At 42.1% G+C, this 16,022-nt stretch overlaps 1 protein-coding gene across 1 annotated transcript in view; it reads left to right on the forward strand.

Annotated features, from left to right (window-relative positions):
* MID1 (midline 1) overlaps positions 1-16,022 on the forward strand; it is a 651,564-nt gene that overhangs the window by 309,357 nt on the left and 326,185 nt on the right. The gene's annotated exons all lie outside the window — the stretch shown is intronic.

The raw sequence follows: 16,022 nt of genomic DNA on the forward strand, positions 1-16,022 counted from the left end.
TTGTTTTGCTTTTTTTATTTTTGAATTTTATTTTATTTATTTTTTATACAGCAGGTTCTTATTAGTTACCTATTTTATACATATTATTGTATATATGTCAATCCCAGTCTTCCAATTCATCCTGTCTTGACTTCTAAGAACACTAGGATGCATTGTTGGTGTTGAAGACTTTTCTCTCTGGTTTCATGGAGGTTTAATTCAATTACATGGTTGATGAATGTCTCCCATTTGCAAAGTACCGTGTAGGCGTTGTTGTGGGATTAAAGGTGATGAAACCAGCATCTCTCCATCTGGGGGAGGACAAACCCATCCCTAAATAACTTGGGCACAAAACAGAGAGTAACAAGTTCTATAAGAGAATTAAAAAGAAAAACACCGTAAAAAGAAAACAAGGAGGGAAGTTAAGTTAAATAAGGAAGACCCTGGAGGTCTTCTTGGAAGAGTTGAAAATATTGAAAGATGGGTGAAATTTAATAGATTACTATGAGGGTGCTGGGGTTGGAAAACAATGCTTCCTCGGTGGACTGAAAAGCTTAAAAATGTGGCACAGAGGTGGCACTGCAGCTGTCCATTTAAGGTTAGCGTATAAGGAATAGACCAGTGCTGTCCAGTATGGCAGCCGGTGGATGCATGTGGCTATGTAGATTTCAGTCAAACTAAATAAAGTTAAAGATTGTTTCTCAGTTGTAGTAGCCACATTTGAAGTGTTTCATAGCCACCAGGGGCTGCAGGGGGTTGAAGGAGCAGTGGAAAGATTGTTAATCAGTGCCTCTCAAATGTTAGCCAGCACCTGGAGGGCTGGTTAAAACACAGGCTTCCGGTATCCACTCCCAGAGATTCTGAGTTGGTTAAGTCTGGGGCGGGACCTGAAATTCTGCTTTTCTAACGAGCTCCCAGATGATGGGGCTGCTGCCAGTTCAGGAACCACACTTGGTGTAACACCACTGTAGAACAGTGCTTCACAATCGGCTTTAAATTGTCAGTGTGTGGTCTGTTGATACATATGTTTTTCAAGAGTAAAACTGAGTTACTAGAAAAAAGGTATTAAAGTATTTTTTTTAATTTACAAACTTGAAAACTACATTAGCAGATGCAACAGACATATAATTACATTTCAATGAATAGAATCAGAACAAATACAGGAAAACAGGAAAGCATGTCTAGAGAGGTTTCTCAGTGATTGCTCCCTATTTGTCTCTGTCCCCCCATGGTGAACCACACTGGTCCCTGGACCATATACTGCTACACTTGGAATCAGCTTGAGGATCCTGCACTTCACGCTGTTCGTAATAGTGATTCCTCCTGGCTTGTAAGCCAGGAAATTATATCATCCAAATCATAGGAAGAGAAATGTGGTGGCGGTAGAGAGGAGTGATGGGGAAAGGACGCTGCCAATACCAAGGCCATGACAGCATCCAGGCAGAAGGAACTATGGGCGGCAGACAGGAGGGGTCAGATGCCAGACACGTTGAGGTCATAGAATCAACCGGATTGGGCAGCTAATTGGTTGCGGGGTGTGAGGAAGAGGAGAGTTGTAATGATGACTTGGTGGTTTCGATCCTGAGGAACTGGAACAGCGGCAATGACACTCACCAAAACAGGAAACACAAAAGGCGCCCCCAGCACTTTCCACCGAGAAGCCGATATAAACCCTTTTTGTTATCCCTCAGATCACACTGAAGCCGCGTTCATCTCTGTGCTTTTTCTTTAGGATATTAGTGGACTCTTGTCTCAGAGGTGTACTTCATAAGGCATTATTACACACACATCAGAAAAGCATCCTGTGGGGTGAGCGACTCCTAGGATGATTATCTGTGTGTGTGTGAAATGGACATTTAAAATGGCACAGATAAACGATGTCCTAGCAATCCAAAGCACCTAGGAAAAGTACTGTGTAGCTCGCAGGTTTAGGAGTGGTTCAGAGTTCTTTTTTTATTATTATTATTATTTCATAGTGGAGTATAGTTGATTTACAATGTTATGTTAGTTTCAGGTGTACAGCAAAGTGATTCAATTATACATATACATATATCCATTCTTTTTCAAATTCTTTTCCCATATAGGTTATTACAGAATACTGAGTAGAGTTCCCTGTGCTATACAGTAGGTCCTTGTTGATTATCTATTATATATATTAGTGTGTATATGTTCATTCTAAATGGCTCAGAGTTCTTGAAACACCTTGAGGACTTTATACAACATCTTCATCTCTTTTTTTTTTTCCAAGCTGACACGAGGAATTTATTTTGTAGAAAAGCAACATCTAGAGAATGCCGTACAAACCTAGTATGTCTAAAGTACTATATATAAAAATGACAATTGCTCATAACAACAACATTGAAGCGGTGAAAGATACCAAAATACTTTCTGAATCCAAGAAGTCAAATTATAACCAGTTTTAGAAAAATGTATTCTTTTTTTTTTTTTTTTTTTGGTACGCGGGCCTCTCACTGTTGTGGCCTCTCCCGTTGCGGAGCACAGGCTCCGGACGCGCAGGCTCAGCGGCCATGGCTCACGGGCCCAGCCGCTCCGCGGCATGTGGGATCCTCCCGGACTGGGGCACGAACCCGTGTCCCCTGCATCGGCAGGCGGACTCTCAACCACTGCGCCACCAGGGAAGCCCCAGAAAAATGTATTCTTGTTGTTGTTGTTTTTAAAGTTTGGAGATCTCACTATGTTGTTTTTTTTTAATTTTTGAATTTTATTTTATTCATTTTTTTATACAGCAGGTTCTTATTAGTCATCAGTTTTATACACATCAGTGTATAACCTGTCAATCCCAATCGCCCAATTCAGCACACCACCATCCCCACCCCACCGCAGCTTTCCCCCGCTTGGTGTCCATAGGTTTGTTCTCTACACCTGTGTCTCAACTTCACCCCTGTAAACCGGTTTGTCTGTACCATTTTTCTAGGTTCCACACACATGCGTTAATATACGATATTTGTTTTTCTCTTTCTGACTTACTTCACTCTGTATGACAGTCTCTAGATCCATCCACGTCTCAAAAAATGACTCAATTTTTTTCCTTTTTATGGCTGAGTAATATTCCATTGTATGTATGTATCACAACTTCTTTATCCATTCGTCTGTAGATGGGCATTTAGGTTGCTTCCAGGACCTCGCTATTGTAAATAGTGCTGCAATGAACATTGGGGTGCATGTGTCTTTTTGAATTATGGTTTTCTCTGGGTATATGCCCAGTAGTGGGATTGCTGGATCATATGGTAATTCTATTTGTAGTTTTTTAAGGAACCTCCATAGTGTTCTCCACAGTGGCTGTATCAATTTACATTCCCACCAACAGTGCAAGGGGGTTCCCTTTTCTCCACACCCTCTACAGCATTTGTTGTTTGTAGATTTTCTGATGATGCCCATCCTAACTGGTGTGAGGTGACACCTCATTGTGGTTTTGATTTGCATTTCTCTAATAATTAGTGATGTTAAGCAGCTTTTCATGTGCTTCTTGGCAATCTGTATGTCTTCTTTGGAGAAATGTCTATTTAGGTCTGCTGCCCATTTTTGGATTGGGTTGTTTGTTTCTTTAATATTGAGCAGCATGAGCTGTTTATATATTTTGGAGATTAATCCTTTGTCCGTTAATTCATTGGTGAATATTTTCTCCCATTCTGAGGGTTGTCTTTTCGTCTTGTTTATGGTTTCCTTTGCTTTGCAAAAGCTTTGAAGTTTCATTAGGTCCCATTTGTTTATTTTTGTTTTTATTTCCATTACTCTAGAAGGTGGATCAAAAAAGATCTTGCTGTGATATATGTCAAAGAGTGTTCTTCCTATGTTTTCCTCTAAGAGTTTTATAGTGTCCGGTCTTACATTTAGGTCTCTAATCCATTTTGAGTTTATTTTTGTGTGTGGTGGTAGGGAGTGTTCTAATTTCATTCTTTTACATGTAGCTGTCCAGTTTTCCAAGCACCACTTATTGAAGAGACTGTCTTTTCTTCGTTGTATATCCTTGCCTCCTTTGTCATAGATGAGTTGACCATAGGTGCATGGATTTATCTCTGGGCTTTCTATCTTGTTCCATTGATCTATGTTTCTATTTTTGTGCCAGTACCATACTGTCTTGATTACTGTAGCTTTGTAGTATAGTCTGAAGTCAGGGAGTCTGATTCCTCCAGCTCCGTTTTTTTCCCTCAAGACTCCTTTGGCTATTCGGGGTCTTGTGTGTCTCCATACAAATTTTAAGATTTTTCATTCTAGTTCCGTAAAAAATGCCATTTGGTAATTTGATAGGGATTGCCCGGAGTCTGTAGATTGCTTTGGGTCCTACAGTCATTTTCACAATATTGATTCTTCCAATCCAAGAACATGGTATATCTGTCAATATCATCTTTAATTTCTTTCATCAGTGTCTTGTAGTTTTCTGCATACAGGTCTTTTGTCTCCCTAGGTAGGTTCATTCCTGGGTACTTTATTCTTTTTGTTGCAGTGGTAAATGGGAGTGTTTCCTTAATTTCTCTTTCAGATTTTTCATCACTAGTGTATAGGAATACAAGAGATTTCTGTGCATTAATTTTGTATCCTGCAACTTTACCAAATTCATTGATTAGCTCTAGTAGTTTTCTGGTGGTATTTTTAGGATTCTCTCTGTATAGTATCATGTCATCTGCAAACAGGGACAGTTTTACTTCTTCTTTTCCAGTTTGTATTCCTTTTATTTCTTTTTCTTCACTGATTGCCGTGGCTAGGACTTGCAAGACTATGTTGAATAATAGTGGTGAGAGTGGTCATCCTTGTCTCATTCCTGATCTTAGAGGAAATGCTTTCAGTTTTTCACCATTGAGAATGATGTTTGCTGTGGGTTTGTTGTATATGGCCTTTATTATGTTGAGGTAGGTTCTCTCTATGCCCCCTTTCTGGAGAGTTTTTATCAGAAATGGGTGTTGAATTTTGTCAAAAGCTTTTTCTGCATCTATTGAGATGATCATATGGTTTTTATCCTTCAATTTGTCAATATGGTGTATCACATTGATTGATTTGCATATATTGAAGAATCCTTGCATCCCTGGGATAAATCCCACTTGATCATGGTGTATGATCCTTTTAATGTGTTGTTGGATTCTGTTTGCTAGTATTTTGTTGAGGATTTTTGCATCTATATTCATGAGTGATATTGGTCTGTAATTTTCTCTTTTTTTGTAGTATCTTTGTCTGGTTTTGGTATCAGGGTGATGGTGGCCTCATAGAATGAGTGTGGGAGTGTTCCTTCCTCTGCAATTTTTTGGAAGAGTTTGAGAAGGATGGGTGTTAGCTGTTCTCTAAATGTTTGATAGAATTCACCTGTGAAGCCATCTGGTCCTGGACTTTTGTTTGTTGGAAGATTTTTAATCACAGTTTCAGTTTCATTGCTTGTGATTGGTCTGTTCATATTTTCTATTTCTTCTGGTTCAGTCTTGGAAGGTTATACTTTTCTAAGAATGTGTCCATTTCTTCCAGGTTGTCCATTTTATTGGCATAGAGTTGCTTGTAGTAGTCTCTTAGGATGCTTTGTATTTCTGCGGTGTCTGTTGTAACTTCTCCTTTTTCATTTCTAATTTTATTGATTTGAGTCCTCTCCCTCTTTTTCTTGATGAGTCTGGCTAATGGTTTATCAATTTTGTTTATCTTCTCAAAGAAGCAGCTTTTAGTTTTATTGATCTTTGCTGTTGTTTTCTTTGTTTCTATTTTGTTTATTTCTGCTCTGATCTTTATGATTTCTCCCCTTCTGCTAACTTTGGGTTTTGTTTGTTCTTCTTTCTCTAGTTCCTTTAGGTGTATGGTTACATTGTTTATTTGAGATTTTTCTTGTTTCTTGAGGTAGGCTTGTATAAACTTCCCTCTTAGAACTGCTTTTGCGGCATCCCATAGGTTTTGGAACATCGTGTTTTCATTGTCATTTGTCTCTAGGTATTTTTTGATTTCCTCTTTGATTTCTTCAGTGATCTCTTGCTTATTTAGTAACGTATTGTTTAGCCTCCCTGTGTTTGTGTTTTTTACGTTTTTTTCCCTGTAATTCATTTCTAATCTCATAGCCTTGTGGTCAGAAAAGACGCTTGATATGATTTCAGTTTTCTTAAGTTTACTGAGGCTTGATTTGTGACCAAAGATGTGATCTATCCTGGAGAATGTTCCATGCGCACTTGAGAAGAAGGTGTAATCTGCTGTTTTGGGATAGAATGTCCTATAAATATCAATTAAATCTATCTGGTCTATTGTGTCATTTAAAGCTTCTGTTTCCTTATTTATTTTCATTTTGGATGATCTGTCCATTGGTGTAAGTGAGGTGTTAAAGTCCCCCACTCTTACTGTGTTACTGTCGATTTCCTCTTTTATAGCTGTTAGCAGTTGCCTTATGTATTGAGGTGCTCCTATGTTGGGTGCATAAATATTTACAATTGCTATATCTTCTTCTTGGATTGATCCCTTGATCATTATGTAGTGTCCTTCCTTGTTTCTTGTAACAGTCTTTATTTTAAAGTCTATTTTATCTGATATGAGCATTGCTACTCCAGCTTTCTTTTGATTTCCGTTTGCATGGAATATCTTTTTCCATCCCCTCACTTTCAGGCTCTGTGTGTCCCTAGGTCTGAAGTGGGTCTCTTGTAGACAGCATATATATGGGTCTTGTTTCTGTATCCATTCAGCAAGCCTGTGTCTTCTGGTTGGAGCATTTAATCCATTCACGTTTAGGGTAATTATTGATATGTATGTTCCTGTTACCATTTCCTTAAATTGTTCTGGGTTTGTTTTTGTAGGTCCTTTTCTTCTCTTGTGTTTCCCACTTAGAGAAGTTCCTTTAGCATTTGTTGTAGAGTTGGTTTGGTGGTGCTGAATTCTCTTAGCTTTTGCTTGTTTGTAAAGCTTTTGATTTCTCCATCGTATCTGAATGAGATCCTTGCTGGGTAGAGTAATCTTGGTTGTAGGTTCTTCCCTTTCATCACTTTAAGTATATCATGCCACTCCCTTCTGGCTTGTAGAGTTTCTGCTGAGAAATCAGCTGATAACGTTATGGGAGTTCCCTTGTATGTTATTTGTCGTTTTTCCCTTGCTGCTTTCAGTAATTTTTCTTTGTCTTTAATTTTTGCCAATTTGATTACTATGTGTCTTGGTGTGTTTCTCCTTGGGTTTATCCTGTATGGGACTCGCTGCGCTTCCTGGACTTGGATGGCTATTTCCTTTCCCATGTTAGGGAAGTTTTTGACTATAATCTCTTCAAATATTTTCTCTGGTCCTTTCTCTCTCTCTTCTCCTTCGAGGACCCCTCTAATGCGAATGTTGTGTGTTTAATGTTGTCCCAGAGGTCCTTAGGCTGTCTTCATTTCTTTTCATTCTTTTTTGTTTATTCTGTTCCGCAGCAGTGAATTCCACCATTCTCTCTTCCAGGTCACTTATCCTGCCTCAGTTATTCTGCTATTGATTCCTTCTAGTGTAGTTTTCATTTAAGTTATTGTATTGTTCTTCTCTGTTTGTTTGTTCTTTAATTCTTCTAGGTCTTTGTTAAACATTTCTTGCATCTTCTCGATGTTTGCCTCTGTTCTTTATCCGAGGCCCTGGATCATCTTCACTATCATTATTCTGTATTCTTTTTCTGGAAGGTTGCCTATCTCCACTTCATTTAGTTGTTTTTCTGGGGTTTTATCTTGTTCCTTCATCTTAGCCCTCTGCCTTTTCATCTTGTCTATCTTTCTGTGGATGTGGTTTTTGTTCCACAGGCTGCAGGATTGTAGTTCTTCTTGCTTCTGCTGTCTGCCCTCTGGTGGATGAGGCTATCTAAGGTCTTGTGTAAGTTTCCTGGTGGGAGGTACTGGTGGTGGGTAGAGGTGACTCTTGCTCTGGTGGGCAGAGCTTAGTAAAACTTTAATCCACTTGACTGTTGGTGGGTGGGGCTGGATTCCCTTCCTGTTGGTTGTTTGGCCTGAGGCAACCCAACACTGGAGCCTACCCAGGCTCTTTGTTGGGGCTAATGACAGACTCTGGGAGGCCTCACGCCAAGGAGTACTTCCCAGAACTTCTGCTGCCAGTGTCTTTTTCCCCATGGTGAGCCACAGCCAGCCACTGCCTCTGCAGGAGACCCTCCAACAGTAGCAGGTAGGTCAGGTTCAGTCTCCCCTGGGGTCACTGCTCCTTCCCCTGGGTCGTGATGCGCACACTACTTTGTGTGTGCCCTCCAAGAGTGGATTCTCTCTTTTCCCCAGTCCTGTCAAAGTCCTGCAACCAAATCCCACTAGGATCCAAAGTCTGATTCTCTAGGAATTCCTCCTCCTACTGCTGGACCCCCCAGGTTGGGAAGCCTGACGTGGGGCTCAGAACCTTCACTCCAGTGGGTGGACCTCTGTGGTATAAGTGTTCTCCAGTCTGTGAATCACCCACCCAGCAGTTATGGGATTTGATTTTTACTGTGATTGCGCCCCTCCTGTAGTCTCATTGTGGCTTCTCCTTTGCCTTTGGATGTGGGGTATCTTTTTTGGTGAGTTCCAGTGTCTTCCTGTCGATGACTGTGCAACAGCTAGCTGTGATTCTGGTGTTCTCACAAGAGGGAGTGAGAGCATGTCCTTCTACTCCGCCATCTTGGTTCCTCCCTCTGTATTGTTGTTTTATATATACAAAATCAGATTTCCAGGAACAATGGATAACACTGACCAAACTTAATGGAAAGTATTACTAATTATCCAAAAGATCATCCTCAATACCATGTACCTATGGAGGTGTAGATAGAAACTGTTTTAAACCCACAAAAGCAAATGGTGACTTTACCTTTGAATTTAACAGGAGTTATGGAATCTTAGGGAATTTTAGCAACAACAAATGAATGTCATATAATGCACTAGAAAGGCTCTGGGCAATCTCCTCAGGTCACTAAAAGGAATTTGATGGTTTCCTTTCTTGTTCAACATGCATAACACATCTATCAGATTTAAACCTACAAACAGCAGTGCAGCCATCTTGAGAGTATTATTTTTAATGGACCTGTACATCACAGGATATCACTTAGGGTATCACTGTCCTGGGTGTTTAGGGCAAATTTCTATGATGACAGGCCAGGAGATTTCATTTTTCAAATATAACTCTTACTCCTTACATTTTTCAAAAAGTGAAAAATGCACTGTTTATATTTTACAGCACTGAAAACTCCTGTGTTCACAAACTAAAGGAGATTTGATATTTTTAAAAACTACTTTTTTTTTTTTTTTTACTTATGTAGGCCATTTCAATATTCAGTTCTCAGCTTAAACTATAAACACTCAACCTGGTATAAAGGAACTCAGGAACTTATTGTTACTTCTTTCATCTATGTTTCTTTGAGACTGATTGGATTCATTGCTTCTGTCCTCCCAAACTGTATTTAACAATATGCTCCTGGCTGAAATTAATGTTTCAACAATTCGTTTAGTATAACTCCCAAAACAAAGTAGAAGATTTCTCTCTCTATTTAGGACCAAGTGCCTGGATTAAGTTGTTTTTTTTTTTTTTACTTATTTCTGATGCTCCCTGCAACGTATACAAATAAAAACCCTGCTTTCAATTCTCCACCCCTCCACACCCCTCCCACCATCAGAGCCCTGGTGATGGGTAGAAATTCATGAGATAAGTTGTGAAAACCACAGAATTGTGAAGACATCTCACTTTCTCAGCTAATGGACATTTGAAAGGCTTTTGGGAGTTGGTCTCATGTTGTGTGTTCACAGTAAACACATGAATAAAGATGGGCTCTCTTGAAATTGTTACTCTTAAAATGGAGGCTTCCAGAGAATTCAGCCTTTATCCATCATTCCCTCTTCTTTCTTCCACTTTAATATCTTCCCCCTCCGTCTACAACATGCTCAGATAACCCCCAACTTCAAAAAGTAGCAACCAACCAAGTACTCAAATACTTCTCCCTCAACCCACCCAGTTCTCACCCTGCTGTTCACCCAACTTTCAGGAGAACCTCCTAGAAATCATGGACTGCCATTGTCTCTACTTCCCCATCTCCCATTCACTCTTCCACCTGATCTGGCTTCCGTCCCACAGCTTTACTGAAGCTACTTTTGCCAACGTCACCAAAGACCTGCCATATTGTCAAGTCCAGCGCCTTCTTTTCTGAGCTCTTCCCACCTGGCCTCAGATAGACTTTAACTTCACTGACAGTTGCCTTGCTAGCCATCTCACCCAGGCTTTTGTGACACAGCGCCCTCGAAGTTTCCCTCCCACCACCTCCTCATTTCTGTAGCTGATCCCTTTTCCTTTGTGAAATCCTTCAAGGTTGCTCTTTGCTAGGGTGTAGCTCCAGCCACTTTCTGGTTCTCGCTCCTAGTGATAACCCCTTTCAGCCCCTTGGCATCACCATGACCTATATACTGCAGACTCCCAATTCAACATGTTTTACTCTCGCTTTCGTGTGAATTCCAAGTAGGTGAACCCCAGGTACGCAAATTCAACAGTCGTAAGATTGAATTCTTAATCTTCCTATTTGTTCCCGTATTAGTTTCCTGCTGATGCTGTACCAGATTTCCACAGATTTAGTGGCTTAAAACAATGGAAAAAGTCCAAAATGGTTCATCATTCCTGCCTTCCTAATGGAGGATCTGGGGGAGAATCTGTTGCCTTGCCTTTTCTAGCTTTTAGTGGTCACCTGTGTCCCTTAGCTCATGACACCTTCCTCCATCTTCAATGCCAGCAGCAAAGCATCTTCAAATCAATCTCTCTCTCTCTCTCTCTCTCTCCCTCTCCCCCTCCCTCCCTCTCTCTCTCTCTCTCCCTCTCTCCCCCTCTCTCTCCCTCTCTCCCTCTCTCCCTCTCTTTCACTCACTTCTGCTTCTATCATCGTATCTCTTTCCCCACCTCTGACTCTCCTACCTCTCTCCTCAAAGACCTTTGTAATTACACTGGGTCCATCTGAATAATCTCCAGAATCCAAAAGAATCTCTTTATCTCAAGATTCGTAATTTAATCACACCTGCCAAACCCCCTCTGCCATACAAGCTAACATACTCATAGTTTCTAGGGATGAGGGCATGGACACCTTGGGGGCCATTATTCTGCCGACCACACCCCCAAACCATTCCTCTCTGTGTCTCTCACCTCCACGAATGCTTCTCCAGCCGTTCAGCCAGTGAAGCTAGAAACTTGCGAGCCATCTTCCGCCCCTCTCTCCACTTAGGTTGCAGGTTTCCCAGGTCCCATATGTTCTACAGCTTTCGCTTTCCTGCCTCCTGTTCTGTTCTTCTGTTCAATCGAATCTCAGATCCTGTTTCCAAACTTCCCAATCCGTATCACCAAGCATGTTCATGCTTTGGAGACTTTGTTTCTTTGTTCTCGTCTGCCTGAAATGGCTTTCTGCCTTCTCCCCCTGATAGACTTGGTCGTGCTCCAAGGGCCAGCTCAGTCCTCGGCACTGCGATGCTTCCTCCCGTGCTCACGCAGAAGGAGCTGCTAGAGGATGTGTTAGCACAGCACTTCGCAAACACAGCAGCACTGACCACGGTTTACTGTAGTTCTCTGTTCATGTGGCCTGTTCTGGCTATGTGATAAGTTTCGTAAGGGCAAGACGGGGTGTTAGAAGTTTCGGAGTCAGATTCCCAATTCTCCCTCTTCTCCCATCCTTTCCAATCCATCTCCCTTGCTCTTCCCCCACCCAACTTGCCCTTCTTGCAGCTCAGTTAAGTATAGATAATCTCTACTCATACGCATGCTCAGTGGAAGTGTCTCACACTCCGCAGGTAGATTTTCAGTTCCTTTCTCTGTGATTCCATTGCTTCTCATATGTGCATCTCTGCCCTAGACATAACCTCATTGCACAGCATTTGGCCGTTCCATATGTATTTCCTAGATTCTGGAGAGAAGGAATCATGTACCCTTCCATCTCTGTGTCCTCAGCACATGGCTGCACAGTGCACGGCACATGGTGACTGCTTAATGTCAATTTATTGAGTATATAATTGAAAATAAGTGAATGGACTGGTATTCCCATTGCCACCTTCTCCACCTGGAAACATCTAACTCATTTCATTGTTTATTTCCCTGTTTTCTTGTCTCCCAGGCTAAACAGTATGTTTTTGGTTTTTTGTTTTGCGGTACGCGGGCCTCTCCCTGTTGTGGCCTCTACCGTTGCGGAGCACAGGCTCCGGACACGCAGGCTCAGCGGCCATGGCTCACGGGCCTAGCCGCTCCGCGGCATGTGGGATCCTCCCGGACCGGGGCACGAACCCGTGTCCCCTGCATCGGCAGGCGGACTCTCAACCACTGCGCCACCAGGGAAGCCCTAAACAGTATGTTTTAAAGATAGGGACTACATCTAGTTTATTGTAACCTAACCACAAAAATAGCATCTAGAACATTCTAGGTGCTCAGTAGTTGTATGGGGTTAAACTGGTTGCTCTTTTTTCATCACCTTTGCAAGACCTTAATTCAAATAAAGTTAAATTCAATTCCGGTGAGAAGCCTGAAATTGGCTATTCTGGCTGTCGTGAATATTGGAATATTCTTCAGGTCTTCTGAGCTCTGTCTGGATTCTGTAACTAACTTGTCTGGTGTGGCCTGAGGTTAATCACTTCACCTTTTAGAACATCTGTGTCCTCATTTTGAAAACTTGCCTGCGCCTACCTCGTAATATTACCAAGATCACACAGGATAGTAGAAAGGCATCTTGAAAAAAGGCAAAATCGCTCTGAGTGCAGTTTATTGTTGGCATTCTGCTTTGGGAAAAAACTGGTGTTTTGCTTTGTCTTGGGGGTTAAGGCTCTTGGAAATCCTTCATGTTGATGGAGAAGGAAGAGGGCAAGCCTTAATGCCTTTAGATAATCTGGACAATTACTGTGGGAATTGAATCTCTTCCTTCCATCTGGCTCTTCTAACTCACAGCTGTTCAAAAGAGAATAGGCTTCCTCCATTGTCTACCTGTCAGGAGTTGTTTGTGTAGGAACCTGAGGTTTAAGAACACTTGAAGCTATTGCTGATTTAATTTGCGGAAGACATCTCTCTTTCCCTGAGGTCACTTGTTTTTTAATCAACCTGAATATACAGGCTGGCATTATTGGGTCCCATTATCCACAGTAAGGAATCCAGAGGATTGCTGGTCTTCAGGGAGGCCAAGGCTACCTTGCAGGGTCTCATATGGTACACTCTCCTGACGGGTAGAAGGAAATTTATAGCGTCTCTGTCTGATGCAGGGCCTTCATTAATGTCAGAAATATTCTCTTTTATCACACTTAATGCTGTGCTTCCATCCTGAGGATCTCAGTGTGATATGTCAAAACAAATCATTCATTCATGATTCAGTTTAATGAGTACTGGACCTGACCAGTGTCCCAGCATGGACACCCCCTGCCTCCTTGCTTCCCTTCCCCTCCCCTCTCCCACACTACGTAGCAGTCAAGCACATCTGAGTCGAGTAGTCTTTGGTGTCCAATGCTGGGAAATGTCTAATGTGTGGTTTCTTGACCCACATTCTCCCTCTTCCTCCTTTCTTTCCAATCTGCCTTGCTCTTCTTTCCCCACCCAACTAGCCCTTCCTACAGCTCAGTTAATTATAGATCATCTCTTCTCATACGCATGCTCTATAGTCCCCATTCTCTATCGTTCCTCACTCCCAACTCCTGCCTGCTCATCTTTCCCCCATCTCTCTCTCTCTCTCCCCGCTCCCTATCCCTCCACCCCTCCCTCTCCCTCTCCCCCTCCCCCTCCCTCTCCCCCTCCTCCTCCCTCTCACCTCCCCCTCTCCTCCTTCTCCCTCTCCCTCTCCCCCTCCCGTCCCCCTCCCTCTCCCTCTTCCCCTCCCCTCCCTCTCCCCCTCCCCCTCCCTCTCACCTCCCCCTCCCCTCCCTCTTACCTCCCCCTCCCCTCACTCTCCCCTCCCCCTCACCTCCCCCTCCCCTCCCTCTCACTCTCCCCTCCCCTCCCTCTCCCCTCCCCCTTCCCCTCCCCCTCCCTCTCCCTCCCTCACTCCCTCCCCCCAGCACTTCCCTCTCTCTTTCATTTTCTCCTTGCTCCATCCCCATCCCCTGCCCCACTGCTCACTGCCATTCAGGACCTCCAAAAAATCCCATTGCAGTTTGCTTCTTCCTAAACTTCAAAGCATTCTAGAGCTGGAAGACAGTTTCAAGACCATCCATGCCAAACAGAGGAGTAGTTAGAATTATACCACTTTAGCAAAGAAAATAAAAGTTGTTGAGATTTGAGGTGGACTTAGATGTAGTCAAGAGCCAAAGCCACCAATCTCTAAAGCCCATGAAAGCTCCTAGGAGCCCCCTTCCGAGTGTGAGGAAAGCCTTTGACTGCCTCCGTATTCTCTTCGAATCAAAGCTGCTTTTCTGGGAGTACCAGAATTCAAGTTAAAGTCATTTTTAAAGGTATTCCTCATAAATTTTATTTGTTTTCTTCACAATATTGGTTTTGTTATTTTCTCACAGAAAATCTGTAAGGCTAATTTTATTGTTACTTGTACACTGGCTCTGGAGGAACTTTTAAAAGAGTAATTCAGAAATTCTTGAACGAGTTTAGCTTAATTAGAATTTACACCTGCACTTCCAAGATGGCTCTTCCCAAGGACCAGGCCTCAGTTAGACATGTAGGTTCCAGCACATGCATTAATAATCACACTCGGGGGCTTCCCTGGTGGCGCAGTGGTTGAGAGTCCGCCTGCCGGTGCAGGGGACGCGGGTTCGTGCCCCAGTCCGGGCAGATCCCACATGCTGCGAAGCGGCTGGGCCCGTGAGCCATGGCCGCTGAGCCTGCGCGTCCGGAGCCTGTGCTCCGCGACGGGAGAGGCCGCAGCGGTGAGAGGCCTGCGTACTGCAAAAAAAAAAAAAAAAAAAAAAAAAGGTGCAAAGTAAGTGTTGAATCCAGTTGTTCTGCTACAATGAGCAGCGATAGAGAAGACATCTAGCATAACTCAGTGTTAGTTTTCTTCTTCTGTGGCCTGAAAGGTTAGTGTTAGTCTGAAAATCTGGAAGAAAAGCACCCCCCAAGATATGTGCAGGATATTCTTTGATAGACTTATGCTCTTGTTTTCTCGATAAGCCATATTATATTCTTCTCATGTTCTCTAATCGGTAGGGATGGTTTTTCTTTTTTCTGGTTGCTGTCGTGAATGGCATTACCTTTCCACGATTTTCAGCGTGTCAGTATTGCTGTTGGAGATCAGTGCTACAGACTTTTGTAAATTTACCTCTCTCCCTTTTACACAATCCTAATTAAGACTGTATTTTTAAAGGTAACTCCTTTTAATTGCTTAGATAGAAAATTATACTATCTACATAAAATTATAGCTTTTTAAAAATTTTCTATTTGTTTTTTAAAAATGTCTTAATAATTGATAACAGCAGCTGCTAAACTATCAAAAATAACAGTTACACTGTACATTATTGCCCTCCCTCCCACCTTGAACAAAGAGACACCCCCTAGGGCTGTACTGTGCTTTATAATGGCCGTTAGCACATGTGGCTTTTTAATTTTTAATGGATAAAAATGAAATTAAAATTCAGTTCTGCAGTCACAATGTCCATGTCAAGTACTCAGTAGCCATAAGTGGCTAGTGGCTACTATATGGGTCAGCACAGGTAGAGAACATTTCCATCATCACAGAAAGCTCTAGACGGTGATGCGCTAGGGCGTGGCTGTTAGCTTTCAGGGTAAGACAGGTCTTCAGTGACATCTTAATGGGCACTATTTCTATTCTCCTTTAATTCTTTAAGGAAGTACACATCCATTTTTATCAAATATCTTTTGTTATCTCTTGAAATGTTCACATGATCTCTTTCTCATTAGGACGCGGGTTCGTGCCCCGGTCTGGAAATTGGATTTCCATTGACTGAGCTTTCCTAATATTTCTGCAAGAGATCATCCAGGATTGGGGATTCTTTTTATTTCAAAGCATTACAAGATTCTTTTTGTTACTTTATTTTAATGTTTCATTTTGAAGTTTATGAGTGACACTGGCCACTAAAACTTTTTCCTAAGTTTATCAGGTTTTAGAATTGAGGCCATAATTATTTCCAAGAAAGATTTTGCTAACATGAGGAAGAGCTACTCAAGAGACTTCAGAAGAATTC

Source organism: Lagenorhynchus albirostris, chromosome X (assembly GCF_949774975.1).
Source record: "Lagenorhynchus albirostris chromosome X, mLagAlb1.1, whole genome shotgun sequence".
In the NCBI taxonomy this organism is placed as follows: Eukaryota; Metazoa; Chordata; class Mammalia; order Artiodactyla; family Delphinidae; genus Lagenorhynchus; species Lagenorhynchus albirostris.